Source organism: Lutra lutra, chromosome 3, assembly GCF_902655055.1.
Source record: "Lutra lutra chromosome 3, mLutLut1.2, whole genome shotgun sequence".
Classification (NCBI taxonomy): Eukaryota; Metazoa; Chordata; class Mammalia; order Carnivora; family Mustelidae; genus Lutra; species Lutra lutra.
This window is the reverse complement of record NC_062280.1, coordinates 124,435,451-124,455,456: the sequence shown is the minus strand read 5'-3', so window position 1 is coordinate 124,455,456 and position 20,006 is coordinate 124,435,451. Positions and strand designations below refer to the sequence as shown.

The window sequence follows — 20,006 nt, the reverse complement described above, 5'->3', positions numbered from 1 at the left end:
GTTCATCACTTAATAGGATACCCAGTGCTTATCATAACAAGTGTCCTCTTTAATACTCATCCCCCGTCTGGCCCATCTCCCACCCAGATCCGCCCAGCAATCCTCAGTTTGAAACTCTATCATTAAAAGTCTCTTTTAATGGGGTTGGTTTCACCCTCTCCCCCCCCCCATATGTTCACATCTGTTTCTGTGTATGAGTAAAATCATGGTATTTGTCTTCTCTGACTTACTTCGCTTAGCCTTATATACTCTAGCTATATCCATGTCATTGCAAATGGCAAGACTTCATTCTTTTCCATGGCTGAGTAATATTCTATTGTGTATATGTATCATTTCTTCTTTATTGATTCATCAGTTGTTGGACATTTGGGCTCTTTCCGTAGTTTGACTATTGTTGGTAATACTGCTATAAACATTGGGGTGCATGTGCCCCTTCGAATCTGTATTTTTGTATTCTTTGTATTTTAAATACCTAGTAGTGCAATTGTTATGTCGTAAGGTAGCTCTATTTTTAACTTTTTGAGGAACCTCCATACTGTTTTCCAGAGTGGCTGCTCCAGTTTGCATTTCCACTGACAGTGCAGGAGGGTTCCCCATTCTCTGTATTCTCACTAACCCCTGTTCTTTCTTGTGTTGTTAATTTTAGCCATTCTGCAGTTACGAGGTGGTATCTCATCATGGTTTTGATTTGTATTTCTCTGATGACGAGTGATGTTGAGCATCTTCTCATGTGTCTGTTAGCCATGTGGATATCTTTGGAAAAGACGCTTTGGAAAAGTGTCTATTCATGTCTTCTGCCCATTGATGAGTTCTTTATAAGTTTTGGATACTAAGCGTGTATTATATATGTCACTTGCAAATATCTTCTTCCATTCCGTAGGCTGCCTTTTAGTTTTGTTGATTGTTTCTTCACTCTGCAGAAGCTTTTTCTCTTGAAGTTCCAATAGTTCATTTTTGCTTTAGTTTCTCTTTTCTGTGATGATGTTTCTGGTTAAGAAGTTCCTATGGCCGAGCTCAGAGAATTGCTGCCTGTGTTCTCCTCTAGGATTTTGATGGTTTCCTGTCTCACATTAAGGTCTTTCATCCATTTAGAATTTATTTTTGTGTATGGTGTAAGGAAGTGGTCGAGTTGCATTCTTCTGCATGTGGCTGTCCAGTTTTCCCAGCACCACTTGCTGAAGAAACTGTCTTTTTTCTATTGGATAATCTTTCCTGCTTTGTCAAAGATTAGTTGACCTAGATGAGAGACTTTAAATGGGCTTTGTGAGTAGCTTTTTGCCTAAGTTTCATATTATAATTTTAATTAATTAATTAATTTTTAATAAACATATAGTGTATTTTTATCCCCGGGGGTACCGGTCTGTGAATTGCCAGGTTTACACATTTCACAGCACTCATCATAGCACATACCCTCCCCAATGTCCATATCCCCACCACCCTCTCCCATCCCCCCTCCCCTTAGCAACCCTCAGTCTGTTTTTTGAGATTGAGTCTTTTATGGTTTGTCTCCCTCCCAATCCCACTTTCTTTCATTTTTTCTTTTCCTCCCCTCCAACCCCCCCACATTGCATCTCCACTTCCTCATATCAGGGAGATCCATATTATAATTTTTAATGTTAATACACTAGTGACATATTTTACATGTAGGAAGTAAACTTTAATTTGTATTTTACTTTATTTACTTTATTAAAGGATAATAAAGGATAATAAAAGGAACCTCTTTGAGATTCAAGGAAGTTAGAATGTTTTTTCAGTATCACTCATTTATTATTTATTGTCTGTGAACAACAGAAGTGGAAACTCAGTTTGCTTTTCTATAGGGATAAAGCGACTTTGTATCTCCTGTACATAGTAAGTACCTAGTGCACGTAAGTCATATAAAAAAATATTTTAACGTAAATATATGAATGAGTATAGGCAGTGCCTTATGTATGACTTCACCTGCATTTATTTATATTCTGTCTATATAAGATCATGTAAGTTGGGACTTGGATGTGTGAACTTGCTGTGGGACAGCTCTGTCTTTCTAAAGAAATTTAGGTATTACTAATTTATATAAGAGTGACTTTTAGAAGACATTTTATTCAAGTATGTAGCATAAACTATGGGAAACTACCATAGTTTTAGGAATATAGGGTATATCAGCATTATAGAAACTAATCATACTCCATTCAAATGTAAAGTAAAGGCTCTGTTAAGTGTGTCTGCATCTTAAGTATTATATTTTGATCTGTATGCTAAACTTCTTCGCTGAAAAAATCATCAATCAGGGAAAAGTCCAGCAACATGTTACTGTAATGATTTAGAAATGTGAAGTATGTGCAGTAAGAGCAAACTGAAAAGAAAAGATTAAGGTAAACCTGCCTGGAATGGTAATGGGTAATATGCGGAATGTGATTATAAGACTAAGTGACCATTTATTGTGTAAACTGGAGCACTTAGGGAGTGCAAAGGTGTGCTCTTAATTATGCTGTGACAGCTGACACACAGTGTCTCAGGCAAACCGGGACATGTGGTCATCCTCTTAGAGGGTTAACACAGATTTCTCAGTCATGTCCTAGAGTTCTAGAATTACTATTTCTTTAAACACAAAAGAAGTGATAGTAGCACAGCTAAAGGGGCAAATGTTACATGAAACATGGCAAATGTGAGGTCTTCAAACTGAAAATGTGAGGGGAAAGTTTATAGGTAAATGGATGATTGTATTTTGCTATACTATGTAATAAATTACCATAAATTTAGCAACAGAAGCCAACACACAAAATAAGAGCTTCTGTGGGTTAGCTGTGCCCTCTGGAAGGCTGCATTGAGTGGTTTGGCCAGAGCTTAGTTCTCATCTGGAGTCTCACCTGGCAGTGGATCTGTTTTCCAGGCTCACTTAGGACTTAGGCTGTTGTGGAGTTTGTTGTAAGGCCAACTGAGGGCCCTGGCTTTTGTGGGCCACCCTCAGCGCTGAGAGACTGCCTGCGGTTTGTCGCCCTCTGGGCCTCTGTACCATGTAGCCCTGTCCACCATGTAGCGCTCTCCACGCGCCCTCTGACAGCTCGGCAGCTTGGTGCTTCCATGCCAGTCAGTGAGTCGAAGAGCTGGCCGGGAGCAACGTGGAGTCTTCTGTAGCGTAATCCAGTCACAGGAGCGATGTTCCCTCACCTTGTCGTATTCCGTTCGAGGCAAGTCACAGGTCCTGCCTACATTCAAGGGAACAATTTCTGTCCACCGCAGTGAGGCATTCCCAGTAGCTTGTCCTCAAGGAGTTTCAGTCTGACAGGTTTAATTCTTACCTTGTGTGGTTAATGTCTTCCTTGTGATTGTTTTATGTGAGGTGAGTGGCTGTCTTTTTCTGAACTAATGGAGTCGTCATCTCTCTCACTTGTTGGGCAGTTAATCATGTGTTGCATTTTGTTTTAACCAACCTAATCTTTATTATAGAAAAACTTAACAGATGTTAAGGGAAACAAAATAGTATTGTGTGCTGTCCTACTCCTATCAACTAGCTACAGCAAAAAGCATCTCTTGGCCAACCTTGGGTCTTCTTTGTTTCTACCTTCCTTAAACTTTCCCAGATTGTTTTGAGGCAAATCCCGGGTATCATTTCATTATTTAAATATTGTATGATTTAACTTTTTTTTTTTTTTTTTTAAGATTTTGTTTATTTAGGAGAGAGCATGCATGCGGGCGGGAGTGAGGGGGAGGGACAGAGGGAGAAGCAGACTCCCCTGTGAGCAGGGAGACTGACGCAGGACTTCATCCTAGGACCCTGGGATCATGATCTTCAGGTCATGCTAAACCGACTGAGCCACCCAGGCACCCTTAACTTTCTTTTTTTTAAAAAAAGATTTTATTTATTCTAGAGAGCGAGTGGGCATGTGAGCAGCAGGAGGGGCAGAGAGAGACGGAGAGAACCTCAGGGGACGCCATTCTGAGCATGGAGGCTGACATGGGGCTCAGTTCCACAATCCTGAGAACATGATCTGAGCCGAACCCGAGAGTTAGATGCATAACTGACTGAGGCACTCAGGCATGGTTTAACTTTTTAATGTGTTTGATTTAGACTCTCCTCTTGGATATCGTATATTCCCTGAGGTTCTGGACCGTATGTATTCCATACATTGTTTTGTTCTAGTAGTGCCTTATATAAACTTAGAAGTCAGAAAATTCTGTATTCTCTCGTTTGAGTTCGGTCTACAAACCACCTAGGATAAGTTATTTTTCTATTTTATTCCCTCCATTGGAGAATTTCACTTTATTAAATTACCTAAAGGGTTTTTATTAAGGTCTGTTTTGTTCTAGTTATTTGTAAAACTTGGACTTAGGTTATTATAGTCACCCCAACTCTGCCGCCCTCAGCAGTGTGATGGAAACTCAGGTTCTGCTTAAAGTAATCTTTTTCTCTCAGCAGGAATCATCTCAGGGTCCTGTGAGCAGTGGGGCCTGGGAATGGACCCCTATTCCTGACACTGCTTTCTCCCAGCTGGCCTGTGCTGGGGAAACAGTCATAACTCAGGGACAGTGGAGGCCTCCAGTGGGTAGGATGGTGGTGAAGGGGGAACTGTTGGTTCCCAAAGTCTAGACAGAACGAGCCCTATGAACAGTTTCTGTGGTTCAGGGTGGGCTGTTCTTATCCAGTGTGGTGAGTGAAGAAAAGCAAGTTTTCCTTCGTGCTCTCCTCCTTCATAAGCCTGCTTCTGGCAATAAATGTTTCTGTGTGTGTTTCTATGTATATGCCTATACATAAAATAGCAGATCTCATAAGATAACATTTAACACTAAGTGTTTGAGTAGAATGTAAATGTTTAGAGATTCAGATGATATAGGAAAGGGTTACTAACAATAAATTTTGTTACATATAGGGATTTGAGTTAAAATGTAAATTGTAAATGTTTTCATTTTATGATGTGTTTTTATTCATTTTCAAATTGCTCATAGGTATTCCCCCCGCCACCATAGGTATCTTTAACATTAGTGTTGGGTTCATCTCTAGTTAATCTTGTGACCTAGAGCATAGTTTGTCAGAGCATGTCATCTTTACTTTCATGTAGGTGTTTCCCTATGTATAGCACTTTAAAATTCATTTTTGATGGCGTCAGTGGGTACTGTGGCTTGGGATAATAACATTTCTATTTTTATAATATTGACAGCTGATTTGTCTGTCTGTTTGCTGATGTGCCCACATAATGTATCACTGATTGTTGACCTTTTCTTTCCCTTATAAAAGTGATTTTTGCAAGTCTTATTTACTACAACATCCATCTTGTAGAATGATGAAATCATATCTCTAGGCATAATTAATAAATGTGTTTAAGTTCTTCTCTAAAGGCATCTAGAACTCTCATTTGTTTCAGGTCCACAAGACTTCCTTGGATAACCCTTTGTTGTTCAAAAGGAAGTAACTCTGAGAGTATTTTTTTTTTTTTTTTTTGTAATAGATGTGAGGGGACCTGGATAAAGGTAACTCTAGGTTTGGGAGAAAGTACCCTGTATGTTGGGCATGTGGATAAATGTGTTGTCACCTTGGATTCATTGACCTCTAATTCCCAAGCTCCCCCAGTTGAATGGGGACACCTGTTCTCCCCTTCTTCTGTGTCAGTTTTTAGAATAGAACAGAAGGCAAGTCTAGATGGCAAACCAAATGTGGTAGAAATTTTAGAAATTGAATTGCTTTGATCAAAACACTTTGCTGTGTGTTGCCTCTCCACATTCTATCTTGTGGACCTTTAGTGACCCTGTAAAGAGAGTTTCTTGAGTCCTTTTTCATTTGTAGTGTGGGGACACATACCATAAAAGTATGACTAATAAAAGCATTTTAAAATAAATCAGAATAAAATGAAAAATTTTTCTGAAATTGATAATCTATGTTTCTTTTTTTTTTTTAAAGATTTTATTTATTTATTTGACAGACAGAGATCACAGGTAGGCAGAGAGGAAGGCAGAGAGAAGAAGTGAAGCAGGCTCCCTGCTGAGCAGAGAGCCCTATGGGGGGCTCGATCCCAGGACCCTGGGATCATGACCTGAGCTGAAGGCAGAGGCTTTAACCCACTGAGCCACCCAGGCGCCCCAATGTATACGTTTCTTTTACATTTCTGTATGTAATATTTAGGAAAATATTATGGAGATTTTTGCTTGGAATAGTGGTCTGAATGAAACCACTTTAATACGGATGGAGAGTTTCTGATGAGGTTGATTTAGCATCAGAGATATTCCTTTTATAATGTTTATTAGCAAAGCTTTTCATAATAATTGTGTAATGAATTATACAATATGTATATTCTGGGGAGACTTGACCACTTTGAAGTAATATACTTGTTAAACTAAAAACTCTTATTTTCTAAGAAATATCTTAGAAGGAGCCAGAGGCCAGTCTAAGCTCCAGCACATCCAATTTCTGTGGAAGTGATGGAAAGATGTGATTGTGGTGTGTGTATTGTGTTCGGTTTATGAAACTGTAACAGATCTGGAGGATAAATGATGCTACCAATGGACCAGATATTTTCGAGGAATTCATGGAGGAGTGAAAAGTAGTAGAAAGGGTTCAAGAGACAGCAGTGAGTGGGAAGAGTCAGGGCAGGAAAGAGCAGAACTGATACAGAACTGTGGGCTGTGTGTTCTCCGGAGAGCCTCATGGAAGGTTGCATTTGGAACCTGTAGCTGCTCTCGGAGTGTGCCTGTGATGCGGTCACCCTGGTAATCAGTTCAAGAAGTTGGTTCACAGGAGCAGGCTCAGCAGAGCCTCCTGTCTTCTGTTCAGAGTAGCTGGCATGCCAGGGTTTTACCTTTAGGAGGAAGCCAGAGATGTGGTCCTTGGGGGAAGTGGGTGACCTTTTCTCTGAGGAGAGCTGAGAGGGTCCTGGGCCTCGACACTGGAGAGTGCAGAGAGGGCCTATGGTAGTTTGGGTTTCTACAGGAGTGGGGGGCAGGGAACGGGGCCGGCCTGCTGCTCACACTCAGCTGCCTCTCTAGACCTTGCAGCCACTGCTCCCTGGACAGGTGCACGGGAAGCCTGTGCCAGGTACTTCTGCTAATCATCTTTCATTCACAAATCTGAACAACTAACCAAGGGATTTCCAGACACTTGACGAACACTGAGAGCTTGAAAGAAACCAAGAAACTTGACTGATTCTCCTTCGAGTGGTAGTAGTGTAATGAGTAGGGTCACATTTCTGTTCCTTTCCTTTTTTTCTCCTTCCTTCCTTTTTTTCCTCCTCCTTTCCTCCCTCCCTCTTCTTCTTCTTTTTTTTTTTTTAATTCTGCTCTCCTGAGCTGCTTTTTGTTGGAGTGATGGCATTTTCTTTATTTTTTGCTAGTTACCTATAAAATTTTTAGCATGAGTGACTAAAATTTTGTCTTAAGTTATTCAGTATCTCCCCCTCTCTACAAGGCAAGCTCCTTTGCATGCATTAGCTATTCTTTGAGTAATCTCTCTTTCTAGTTATTGTTTTTTGAATAAATCATGACAGTTTTAGTTGTAATTATAGAAATGAATATTTAAGTGTTACAGTCCATGAGTACATAAAGAATTAATTGGGAGGTAGAAGAAATGAGAGGTAGAAGGAAAGGTACACGTGTTAATTTTCTTTTGCTTCATGTCAGGAATTTCTTAAGTACTATATGAAATTGGCAAACCTAGCTACAATTTAAATGTAGAATTACTAGAAGCCTTAGAGCAATGTTGTATCCAATAATACACAATAAAAATTAAGAGGTGATGGGGAAGTGGAGTTTGGAGGTTGTGTGTGTGCATGCATGTGCATGTGCTCACGCCATTTTTCCCATCTTGAGTAGCAGATTTAAAAGCTTTTTGCTGAGGTGTATATTAAAGTGATAATAATCACCATAAAAACTAAAACCCAGCTTTTAACAGTGGTTGTCCCTGGGGAAAGGAATGTAAAGGGAAGGAGGGGTAAATAATACTTCTGTGTTTTTATTTTATGTGCCCCCTTTACGGTTTGCATTGCTTTCAGATTGCGAGCGTACAATATTTATTAAAGTTTTGTACAAGGCTCACAGAAGGGATTTGATAATTATTCTAATATTTTTAACAAATGTCTGTAGGGCACTAACTCTAGATTTTTGAGTAGATTGAAGATTGGCATACTTGCCTTCTACCTACACAGTAGCTATCAAAACAAAGTGCACTTAAAGTACTGTCCTCTATTGGAATTTTCCATCCTGTTGCCCAGTTTGGTAAAACGACCACTTAGAAAAACCTCAGTGACTAATGCTTTCATCATACCTTTACATAGTGCTTTAATGCTATAGAGAAGTTTCACATTCATTATTTGATTATGTGATTTCCATGACAACCCCATGAGGCAGGCAGAGTAGATGTTTCTCTCTATTAGAAGGCAATGAAATGGAGACTGACAGAGTGACTTGCTAAGGTCATAGGGCTTATAAAGTGTGAAGGAACCTGCTCTCGTGCTCTCCCGATTCACTGCTCGTCCCACACCCCTGTGACAGTTCTGCTCCTGAGCGGCTCCTTGTGTCCCTGGGTGTCTGAAAGGTCTCTTCTACCAGCGCTTATCTTTCCTCTTTGTAACATGACCCAAACTCCAGTTGTGACATTAATGGCCTTGTTTTCTTCCTGCATTCTGAAATTTGTATTCTAGCTGTGTTTAAAATATATAAATCTGTGTTAATTGTAATTCAGTTTTTGAGATGCACCACACATAAATGTTGGGTATCATTCAACCTTTTGTTATTTCGGCAGCTGGGCAATCCTTGTTCCTTACCCTGCTGAGCTGATCTTTTCTTAGAGAAATAGATGCCTTCCAGATTTTTCTCATATCCTCCTTTGGTGCTGTTGTGGTTTGCCGAATCAGAGCAGTGGAATTTAAATGTTTACTTCAAGAGCTAACTTATTGTCTTGGGCTTGCGATATTGAACAAGCAACACTTGGCCTTACCTGAACCCTACAGTTGTGTTTTTCACCTAAGAAATTTTTATTTCAACTAGTGATTTGCTCTCCAGGAAAACAACGGTGAGGAAGTAAGTGTATTTAGCTCTTGTCTTGGGAGCCCAGTGTAATACTCTTGTCCCTTGATCATGGGTTTTTAAAAAAATTATGGTAAAATATATAGAATGTAAAATTTGTCATTTTAACTGATCTTAAGGGTACATGTTGGTGACATTAGTTACGTTCACCATGTTGTGTAACCATCACCACCATCTCATCCCAAAATGTTTTCATTACTCCAAACAGAAACTTCAAGCCATTTGATGATAACTCCCCTTTCCTCCCTCTCTCCAAACCTTACTATTCTATATTCTACTTTCTGTCTTCTATAAATTTGCCTACTTTAGGTAGGCATGTAATAGTGGAAGCATACAATATTTGTCCTTTTGTGTCTGGCTTCTTTCACTTAGCATACTTTTTTCAAGGTTCATTCATTTGTTGCATGAATCCATACTGCATGTTTTTAAATGGCTGAATAATATTCCTTAATATTGCATTGTATCATTCCATATCTTGTTTATCCATTCATCCCTTGATAGGCATTTGGAGTTGTTTCTACCTTCTGGCTATCACAAATAATGCTGTTGTGAACACTGACATATGTGTATCTCTTTGACTTCCTGGTTTCAGATCTTCGGGATATATACCTAGGACTGAAATTATTGAGCCAAATGGTTATCCCATACTTGACTTTTTGAGGAACTACTGAGTCTCCCTATATCCTCATCATGACTTGTTATTTTATTTTTTATTTTTATTTTTATTGTCTTGATTCTAGCTATCCTGATGGGTGTTGAAGTGTAGTCCCTTGTGATTTTGATTTGCATTTGCCTGAGGAGTAATGATATTAAGCATCTTTTTATGTATTTATCTGCCAGCTGAGTTGTCTTTTTGTTTTTGTTTTTTTAAGAGCGGAGAGGGGGTGGGACAAAAGAAGAGAGAGAATTGTGTTTATCTATTAATTTAGAGAAAGCAGGGGGCAGGGGCAGAGGGGGGGAGAGAGAGAGAGAGAGAGAGAGGATCTTAAGCAGATTCCATACCCATTGCGAGCCTGATGGTGCTCAATCTCATGACCCTGAGATTATGACCTGAGCCAAAATCAAGAGTTGGACGCCTGACTGCCTGAGCTACCCAGGCACCACCCCTAGTTGTCATTTTTTTCTTGAATTGTGGAAGTTCTTTATATAGTCTGGATTTTAATCCCACTTGGTCATGATTAAGAAGGCTTTTAATGTGTTGCTGAATTTGGTTTGCTAATATTTTGTTGAGTATTTTTTCATCTCCATTCATAAGGAATATTGATTGGTGTGCAGTTTCCTTACAGTGTCTTAGTCTGGCTTCAGTGTCAGGGTAATGCTGGCCTCATAAAATGAATTAGGAAGTGTTCCTTCTTCTTCAGTTTTTTTGAAAGAGTTTAAGAAAGGTGTTAATTCTTGTTTAAATGTTTGATAGAATTCACCAGTGGAGACATCTGGTGCTGGACTTTTCTTTGTCGAGAGGTTTTCAGTTACTGACTCAGTCTCTTAACTTGTTTTAAGTCTTCCAATTTTTAATTTTTTTTCTTGAGTCAGTTGGCAGCTTGTATTTTTAGGAATTTGTCCATTTCGTCTGGATTTTGCAGTTGGTTGGCACACAGTTGTTGGTCATGATATTTTCTTACAATCTTTTCATTTCTGTCATGTTGGTAGTAATATTCTGTCTTTTCTGATTTTATTAATTTGAATCTTTTCTCTTTTATCTTCATTAGTGTGGCTAAAGGTTTGTCAAATGTGTTGATTTTTCCAAAGAATCGTTTGGTTTTGTTGATTTTCTCTATTCTTTTAACTTCTGTTTCACTTATCTACATATGAATCTTTATTATTTCCTTCCTTCTGCTAGCTTTGTGGGTCAGATTGCTCTTCTTTTTCTACTTTCTTAAGCTGGACAGTAAGCTCTTTCTTCATTGTTAATGTTGGCTTATCTGGATCTAAATTTTTTACTCTGAGTGTTGCTTTTGCTGTATCTCATTTGTTAACACATGAATTGTGTTTTTGTTTTCTTTCATCTTAAGGTATTTTCTAATTCCCTTTGGTTTCTTCTTTACCTCTTGGTTGTTTAAGAATATGTTGTTTAATTTCCACATACTAGTGAGTTTTTCAGTTTTCCTTGTTTTATCAGTTTGTAGTCTTATTACAGTGTGGTCAGAAAAGATACTTTGTATGGTTTCAGCCTTTTAAAATTAATTAAGGCTTGCTTTATGTCTAATGTAATATATTCTGGAGAATCTTCTGACTGGACTTGAGAAGAATGTATATTCTGTAGTTGGGTGGAGTGTTCCATTTATGTCTGTTAGGTTTATTTGGTTAACACTGTTGTTGAAGTCCTGTTTCCTCCTTGAGCTTCTGTCTAGTGGTTTTATCTATTATTGAATGAGAATATTGAGTTATCCATCTATTGTACAACTGCCCCTTTCCCTTCAATTTTGTCAGTTTTTAAAATTTATTTTTTTAATTGAGGTAGGATTGGCCTGTAATGTACAGGTATACAACATAATGATTTGATGTTCATTGTGAAGTAGTCATCACAGTAAGTGTAGTTTCTATTTGTCTTCATAAAGGATTGCAAAAGAATTTTTTTTGTGTGTGTTAAGAACTTTCAAGATCTGTTCTCAGCAACTTTCAGATACGCAGTTTAATATTAGCGACTTAGTCGTCACGAGGTACATTACATTTCCGTAACTTACTTATTTTATTGATCCTCTTCACCCGTTTTCCCATCCCCCCACCACCACTACTGGCAGTCTCCAGTCTGTTATCTGTGTCTGTGAGTTTTGTTTTGTTTTGTTTTGCTTTATTTTTTTCTCCGCTCCACATAAAAGTGAAATCATGTGGTATTTGCCTTACTCTGTTTGACTTATTTCACTTAGCGTGATCTCAAGGTCCATCTGTGTGTTACAAATGACAAGATTTCATTCTTTTTTATGGTGTGTGTGTGTGTGTGTGTGTGTTATTTGGTTCTTATATCGGCAATGCTGGCCTTGAAAGATGGGGTTGGCAGTTTGGGAAGAGTTTGAGAAGGCTAGGTATTGAATATTCTTCGAATGTTTGGTAGAATTTCCCAGTGAAGTACATCTGATCCTGGACTTTTGCTTGTTGGGAGGATTTTGATTATTGATTCAGTATCCTTACAAGTAGTCAGTCTTCTCAGACTTCCTGTTTGTTCAGGATACTGTTTTGGAAGATTGTATGTTTCCAGGAATTTATTCATGTCTTCTAGGTTGTCTAATTCGTTGGCATATAATTGTTGATAATAGTCTCTTAGATCCTTGGTATTTCTTTGGTATCATTTGTAACTTCTTTTTCATTTCTAATTTTATTTATATGAGCTCTGTCTCTGTTCTCAGTGAGTCTAAAGCATTGTCAGTTTTTATTTTTTATCTTTTCAAGGAAAAGAGACTCTCCATTGATATTTTCTAATTTTTTGTCTCTATCTCATTTCTGCTATGATTTATATTATTTTTTTTCCCTACTATCTTTGGCCTTAGTTTTTCCTTTTCTAGTTACTTTAGGTATAAAGTTAGATTGCGTATTTGAGATTTTTCTTGTCTCTTGAGTTAGACCTGTATTGCTGTCATCTTACCTCTTAGAACTGCTTTTGCTCCATCCCATAGAATTTGGTGTGTTATATTTCCAATTTAATTTGTTTCAAGGTATGTTTTTAAAATTTTTTTCTTTTGATTTCTTCATTGACTCATTGGTTGTTCAGGAACTTGTTTTTATCTCCATGTATTTGTGATATTTTGGTTTTGTTTTCTTCTTATAATTGCTCTCTAGTCACACTGTTATGGTTGGAAAAAAATACTTGATATGATTTCAGTTTTCTTACATTAATTATTAAGACTTGCATGGTTAACATCTGTTTTGGAGACTGTTTCATGAATACTTGAGAAAAATGTCTATTCTGCTTTTGGATGGAATGTTCTATATGTGTTTATTAAGTTCATCTAATCTAATGTGTTGATTAAGGCTGTTATTTCCTTACTGTTTTTTTTTTTTTTTCTTTTTTCTTTTTTTTTGTCTGGGTTATCTATCCATTGATGTAAATGGAATATTAAAGTCCTTCACTATCGTATTGCTGTCAGTTTCTCCCTTTAGGTTTGTTAATATTAGCCTTATATATTTAGGTACTCCTGTGTTGGGTCCATAAATATTTCCAAATGTTATATTTTCTTGTTGGATTGATTTCTTTATTATTATGTAATATCTGGTCCCTGTGTTAAAAGGCTATTTTGCTTGATACCCCACCTACTTTTTGGTTTTCATTTGTATGGTATATATATTTTCATCCCTTCACTTTCATTGTATGGTCTTATGTCCGAAATGAATTTCTTTAGGCAGCATATACATAGGTCGTGGTGTGTGTGTGTGTGTGTGTGTGTGTGTGTGTTTAATTTTTTCAGTCACTCTGTCTTTTGGTTGGAGAATTTTGGCCATTTGTATTTAAAGTAACTAGTGGTAGGTATGTACTTATTGCCATTTTGTAAATTGTTTTTTTGGATGTTTTGTACCTCCTCACTTCTTTCTGTGTTTTTTTATTCTCTTCCCTGTTTTGATGACTTTCTGTAGTGTTATGCTTAGAATACTTTCCCATTATCTTTTGTATACCTACTGTAGGTTTTTACTTCACTTTTACCTGAGACTCTCTTGTAAGAGCCCATATATAGAACAGTCTGTTTTAGAACAGACTAAGAAGTTAGTTTTGAATGCATTCTAAAGCTGCAATTTTTACTTCTTCTCCCCTATGTTTTATATTTTTGATGTCACATTTTACATCTTTTTATTTTGTGTATTGTTTAATTATTGAAATTTTATTTACTTTTTACTACTTCTTTTAATCTTATACTGGCTTTATAAGTGATCATTTTCACTACTTTTATTGTTTATTTACTTTTACCAGTAAGATTTTTACTTTACTATGTTTTCTTGTTACTAATTAGTGCCTTTCCACTCCCCCACCTTCCATCTTGAAGAAGTCCTTTTAACAGTTCTTGTAAGGTTCATTTAGTAATAAATTCCTTTAGCTATTGCTTGTTTGGAAGACTCTTATCTCTCCTTGAGTTCTAGATGGTAACCTTGTTGGATAGAGTTCTTGGTTGAAAGTTTTTTTCCTTTCAGCACTTTGAATATATCATTCCACTCCCTCTGGCCTGCAAATAAATCTCCTTCACATGGTTTAGGTATTTTTCAATCTGCTGCTTTTGCCCTGGGTCTGGGAATGAATGAGTCTGCACACAACCCCTCTAAGAGCAGAGTCTTTGTTTCCTACAGCTCTATTTTTCTTAGGAATGTAAGCACTGGTTTTCCAAACCAGATGTTTTAAGGGTTTGTCTCTCTGGTACAGGTCCCGAGGGCTCAGGTGCTTGAAGGAAAGCTCCCTATTTGTGAGATCCCTCTCAGCTCCTTCTGATTGTGGATCATTACACCAGGGGTGGGGTTTTTGGAAAGATAGTGTCTCTGCCTCTCTTTCCCTTCTTGACGTGGCCTTTTTATCCTCTGTTGTGGAGGATTTGTTCAGCTAATTTTCACCTCCCTCCCCCCCAGTTGTTGCATATTAGCTGTAGATTGGTTTTGTCTATGGAAAGAAGTGAGTTCAGGATTCTCCCACTAGACCATCTTCAACTGTCTCAGTTTTGTCAATTGTTGGTTGGTGCTTGTTATGTTGTCTTGATGGATTAAACTTTTTTATTAGTATGTAATGTTCTTTTTCTCTTATCCTCCCCTCCCCGGGAGCTTTACTGAGATAACAACATGACATATGTAAGTTTAAGGTGGTGATATGATACCTGTGTGTATTGCAAAATGATTACCACCTTAAGATTAGTTACCACCTCCCACTCCGCACATAATTGCCATTTGTGTGTGTGTGTGTGTGTGTGTGTGTGTGTTGATAACATTTAAGATCTACTTTCTTAGATCTTTCAAGTATATAATACAGAATTGTCCTAAGTTTTTGGGGGGTATATTTCACACACAATGTTACATTGGTTTCAGGTGTACATATAACTTCTTTTGGCTTAAAAATCTATCTTGTCTGATAATAGCTTTCTTCCCTCTGGCCCTTTTTTAGTTACCATTTGCTTAGAATATCTTCTTACATTCTTTTACTTTCGATCTCTTGGTGTCTGTTTATCTAAAATGAGTCTGTTTCAGACATCCTATAGTTAGATCATTTTTGTTTGTTTTTGTTAAGACTTTATTTACTTGAGAGAGAGAGAGCATGAGAAGGGAAGGGTCAGAGGGAGAAACAGACTCCTTGCAGAGCAGGGAGTCTGATGTGGGACTCGATCCCAGGGCTCCAGGATCATGACCTGAACCGAAGGCAGTCGCTTAACCTACTGAGTCACTCAGGCGCTCCTAGATCATGTTTTTATCTGTTCTGCCAGTCTACAAGTTAGAGAGCTGAAGCAGTTTGCATTGAAAAGTAATTGCTGATAAGGAAGGAATTCTGCATTTAGGTATTTGTTTTCTGTGTGGTTTGTTTCATTTTTTAATTGTTCTTTAATCTCTCTGGTAGTGCCTTTTTGGTATTTACTGCATTTCTTTTAATGTGCCATTTTGATTCCCTTCTTTTCTGTATATTTAGTTTTTTCTTAGTTTTCTTGAGTGTCAGAATTAGTGTCTTAAATTTATAACAACTTAATATGAATAGCAGTTCAGTTCAGTTTCAGGAGTACACAAACATTCTGTGCCTGTACATCCCTGTCCCTCCACCTTTATATAGTTGTCACAGGCTACATCTGTACATTGTGCACATCTTAACACAAATCTATATTTATTGTTTAATGTGTTTTTTAAATCCTATATGAAGAAAAGGGGAGTTAAAAGCAAAAGTACAGTAATACTGGCTATTGTATTTACCAGTGTTCTTTATTTCATTATATGGCTTTGAGTGATTCCCTAGACTTTTTTTTTTTTTTCTTTTTTTTTCCATCTTCGCCTGAAGGATTCCTTTTAGTATTTTCTTGGAGGTCAGGTCTACTAGTAATGAATCCCCTTTAGGCCTGTCTTGGAATGTCCTAATTCTTCATTCCTGAAAGACAGTCTGCAGTTATAGAATTGTTCAACGCTTTTTCTTTTTCAGCACTTTAAAACCTGTCATCCCTCTGTTGAAAAAGCAGCTCCTAATCTTACTGTGGATCCCTTGTACGTGATGAGTTGTTTCTGTCTTGCTGATTTTAAGGTTTTTCTGTCTTTGTCCTTTGGCAGTTTGATTTTAATGTGTGGATTTCTTTGAGGTTTTCTTGCTTGGAATTTGTTGAATTCCTTGGATATGTGGATTCAGGCCTTTCATCAAATTTGGGAGGTTTGTGGCCATTTTATCTTCAGTTTTTTTTTTTTTTTTTTTTTTTTTTTTTTTTTTTTTTTTTTACTGCTCTCTTCTTTTCCCCCACCCCTGTTGTCTTTGGAGATTCTCCTGATGTACATGTTGATATGTTTGATGGTGTCCCATAGGGCCCTCAGTTGATTTTCTGTTTCCTTTTTTCATTGGCTCTTCTGCCTGGATAATTTTAATTTCTTTATTCATACAGCATTCTCTTGATATCCTTTATTAGTTCTTTGGGCATAATTAAGACCATTGATTTAACACCTTAGTAATTGCAACATCTAGCATTCCTCAGGGATAGTTTTTGTCAAATTCTTTTCTCCTCTCAAAGTGCTATGGTTTCCTGTTTCTTTGTATGTTTTGTAACTTTTTAAAAAAGGTTTTTATTTATTTATTTGACCGAGAGAGATACAGTGAGAGAGGGAACACAAGAAGGGGGAGTGGGAGAGGGAAAAGCAGGCTTCCTGCTGAGCAGAGAGCCTGATGTGGGGCTGGATCCCAGGGCTAAAGGCAGACACTTAAGGACTGAGCCACCCAGGCATCCTGTTTTATATCTTTTTGTTGAGAACTGGAGCATTTGAATATTACGGTGTGAAGACTTGGGAATCAGATTCTCCCCTTTCTCAGTGATTGCTGTTGAGGGTTGCTGTCATCTCTTTGTGTGGTGACTTTTCCAAAATGACTTTGCAAAACCTGTATTCTTTGCTTTGTGTGGTTACTGCAGTTTCTTTTACGTTATCTGTGGTCAGCTTGTGACCTGGCAGAGATTTACTTAAACGTCTAGGTCTTCCCTCCCACCACCCAAAAAATCCAGAAAGGGAAGTTCATGCAGCCCAGGAGGGTGGAAACAAATGCAGGTGTCTCTGTTGTTTCCCTAGGCTGCCTCCAGTATGATAAGATACATAACCCTGATGTTAGGAGGGCAAGGTCCCCATTGCCCACCCTGGCACCAGTCAGTGCTCGAGGCACATGGGCCCTGTGCCTGCCTGGGCTGCGAGGCAGTGGGACAGGGGCTGTTTGCTGGTTCATGCACTCTACTCTCTGACCTGGGTTGAGTATCCTCTGTCTTCAGCAGCCACACCCCTGGTTGGTGTAAATGCTCTGAAATAGTTGATTCTCATGGGTTTTCCAGCTTAATGATTTTGTGGAGGTATTGACCCCTGGAGCTTCAATTTTCTGTGACGTCACTCCACCCATGGTTATATTTTGGACATGCTTTGGTGGCAGCTGCAGTTAGTTCCTGTCTGTGTTTGACAAAACTATTTAAGTTTGATGATATTTTTACTTTTTATTAGGGTGAGCAGGAGTACATTTAGCCTCTAGAATCTGGAGTATGAACTCTGTTGTAGTAACAGTAACTCGGGAAATAATTTTTATTTCCCTTCAATTTAATAATACCTTGTCTCTATATAGTGATTTTCGTCACAGGAATGTGACAGGCTTTACAAATAGGTCGTTATTTGTAAAAATAGAAGTGTTCACGTTTTTATAAGTGGAAAAGAACTGAACATGTGTTTTCTGATTGTGTGTTATCATACAATCAGTTATCCTAGTCACATTTCCAAAGTTGGCCTAGTCTAGTCCAGGGCTCCTTATTTTTCATAGAGCAAAATATTCTGTTCTATTATTTGGTAAAATAGAATAGAAAAATGATAAAAAGAATATGGTAGAGCTTAAAGTATTTGTTTGACCAGAGTAGGTGAATCTCCACAGAGAGTCTGTAAAAACCAAATCTTAAACCTTTTTTGTCATAAGTAAGGTGCCATTAAGGGAGTTCAGGTATGGTTATGTTTTAAATGTGTACCTGTACATGAGAGTATTGTATAATTTTCTCAGGAAAGTTTTTTTGGTATTGATATAAATAGGACTTGTAAAATTCAGTGTACTCACTCAAATTAAGTATGCCATTATATGAAGCTTGTTCATATTTGAGAATTTTCTTTTTGATGTTCTTGATAAGCTGACTGGAGGCTTGGCAGAATAATTTGTGCTAAGCCCAGTGTCACCACCATAACTTTCTGACAGAGGTGAATTAATTAATGAGAGTGTTTTCAGTAACTCATTGTCTCGTGAACACTTAGAGATTAAAGACATGGATTTTTGTTGTTGTTGTTGTTGTTGGCACCAAGTCAGTGTTATTACTTTCTCATTCTTTGACTGATTTAAAGATTTAAAAGTGAATCTGAATCTTATTTTATTCTCTACATATAAATATTCTCTACAAATAACACATTTAGTTGTGAATTATATAGCTAATCATTTCACTGAAGATGTTAGATCAAGTAATACAGAGATTATAGCTTTTAACATCTAATAGGAATATTGAGGTTCTGATGGATATGTGAACTTCTGGAGGTGAAAATTACCTGTCTGATGGTTTTGGTTTGGTCATTTATCATTGAATTATAATGATTCAGATATGTAACTTGCTTAGCTTCTGTCTCTTACATAGTGTGTTTGTGTATATATTACTGTTAGGTGGAAAGGATTATATAAGTGCAGGTCTGAGTAAATTGAAATTTGTAGTCATTTGGTCAGTGATTAATCATAGAATTGGTGCTCGCTTCGGCAGCACATATACTAATCATAGAATTGAATTTTCCTTAGTTGCTTAGATGGAGAATGTTACCTGTGTAACTTATATGTCGCGTATATGCCCCTGTGGCGGCTGCTGACGAAGGGAGTAAGCTGCTTTAATTTCTTCTGAAAAGAACTGTATTCTTGAAAACTTTGAAAACTTGCCAGAAGTCTTCCCTGCTGGGTTGAAGATTTTGGGGGTGCTGTGGAAGATGGAGGGAAGTTGGAGGTACACATCATGTACATATGCACCATTGGGTAAAAAGTTTATATGGCTTCTCCTTCTCCATGGAACTTACAAAGAGGGCTTTCAGAAGACCTGTGATGGTAACAGAGGCCAGAGCCCTTCGGGAGTGTGATTGATTTCCAGAGGTTGATAATTGGTTGTATAGTAGTTCGGAGATACGAAGTTGTTTTGAGTTCTCCATTTGTGTTGGAGACCATCCCACCCTCTCTGTGTGTACCATTTATACCATGTGATGTCGTGCCAGAGTTGGCTTTGCTTTGTGCCGATCTCAGATTCTCAGACAGTACTTGCCACCCTCTGTGACATGCTTCGAGGGTGCCTTGCCACTCTTAGGCCTGGCCCAGTCTTAAGAAGCCCATGTACTTTCTGTGGAGCACGTTTTCTCTTCGATGGCCGAGTTAAAACCAGAGGAGGCCTCTGTAGAGGTCCTAGACCAAGATTCTTAGAATGACGGCGCACCAGTGTGGAGCGTCCAAATACTTTCTCAGTTATTTTGGCAATGTCAGTCTCTTGGGGGGTTGATGTGAAGGTGGGACTAAGAAGGAGTAAAGAAACTATTGGTTTAGTGCCTACTGTGCCAGACATTGTTCTAAATATTCTATACAGTTTTTAGAAACAGGCCTTAATAAGTAAGGGTTTCGTCCGCCCTGTTTTCCACATTTGGAAATTGGAGCACAAGGGTGTGAACTGTTTTGCCTTAAGTTCACACCGTGATTGTGAATCCATGTTGCTGCTGTCTTAGAATTATAACATTTTAGATTCACAGTAGATGCCATAAATCTGGTCTCTCTTACCTTGCTGATGAGAAAAACAAGGCAGAGTGATTCTGGACGGTGACGCTATGCTTAGCTCCTACTAGGCCAGGAA

The 20,006-nt window shown here is 38.0% G+C and overlaps 1 protein-coding gene across 3 annotated transcripts in view; it reads left to right on the top strand.

Moving 5' to 3' along the window:
• USP12 (ubiquitin specific peptidase 12) overlaps window positions 1-20,006 on the top strand; it is a 102,332-nt gene that overhangs the window by 26,754 nt on the left and 55,572 nt on the right. Inside the window, exon 1 of one of the 3 annotated variants that reach the window (XM_047722991.1) lies at window positions 6,697-7,006. The exons of the other annotated variants lie outside the window; for them this stretch is intronic. The gene's annotated coding sequence lies outside the window, so the exon portion shown is untranslated. Of the gene's footprint in view, window positions 1-6,696; window positions 7,007-20,006 lie in introns of those variants that run through there. 3 annotated transcript variants of the gene reach the window in all.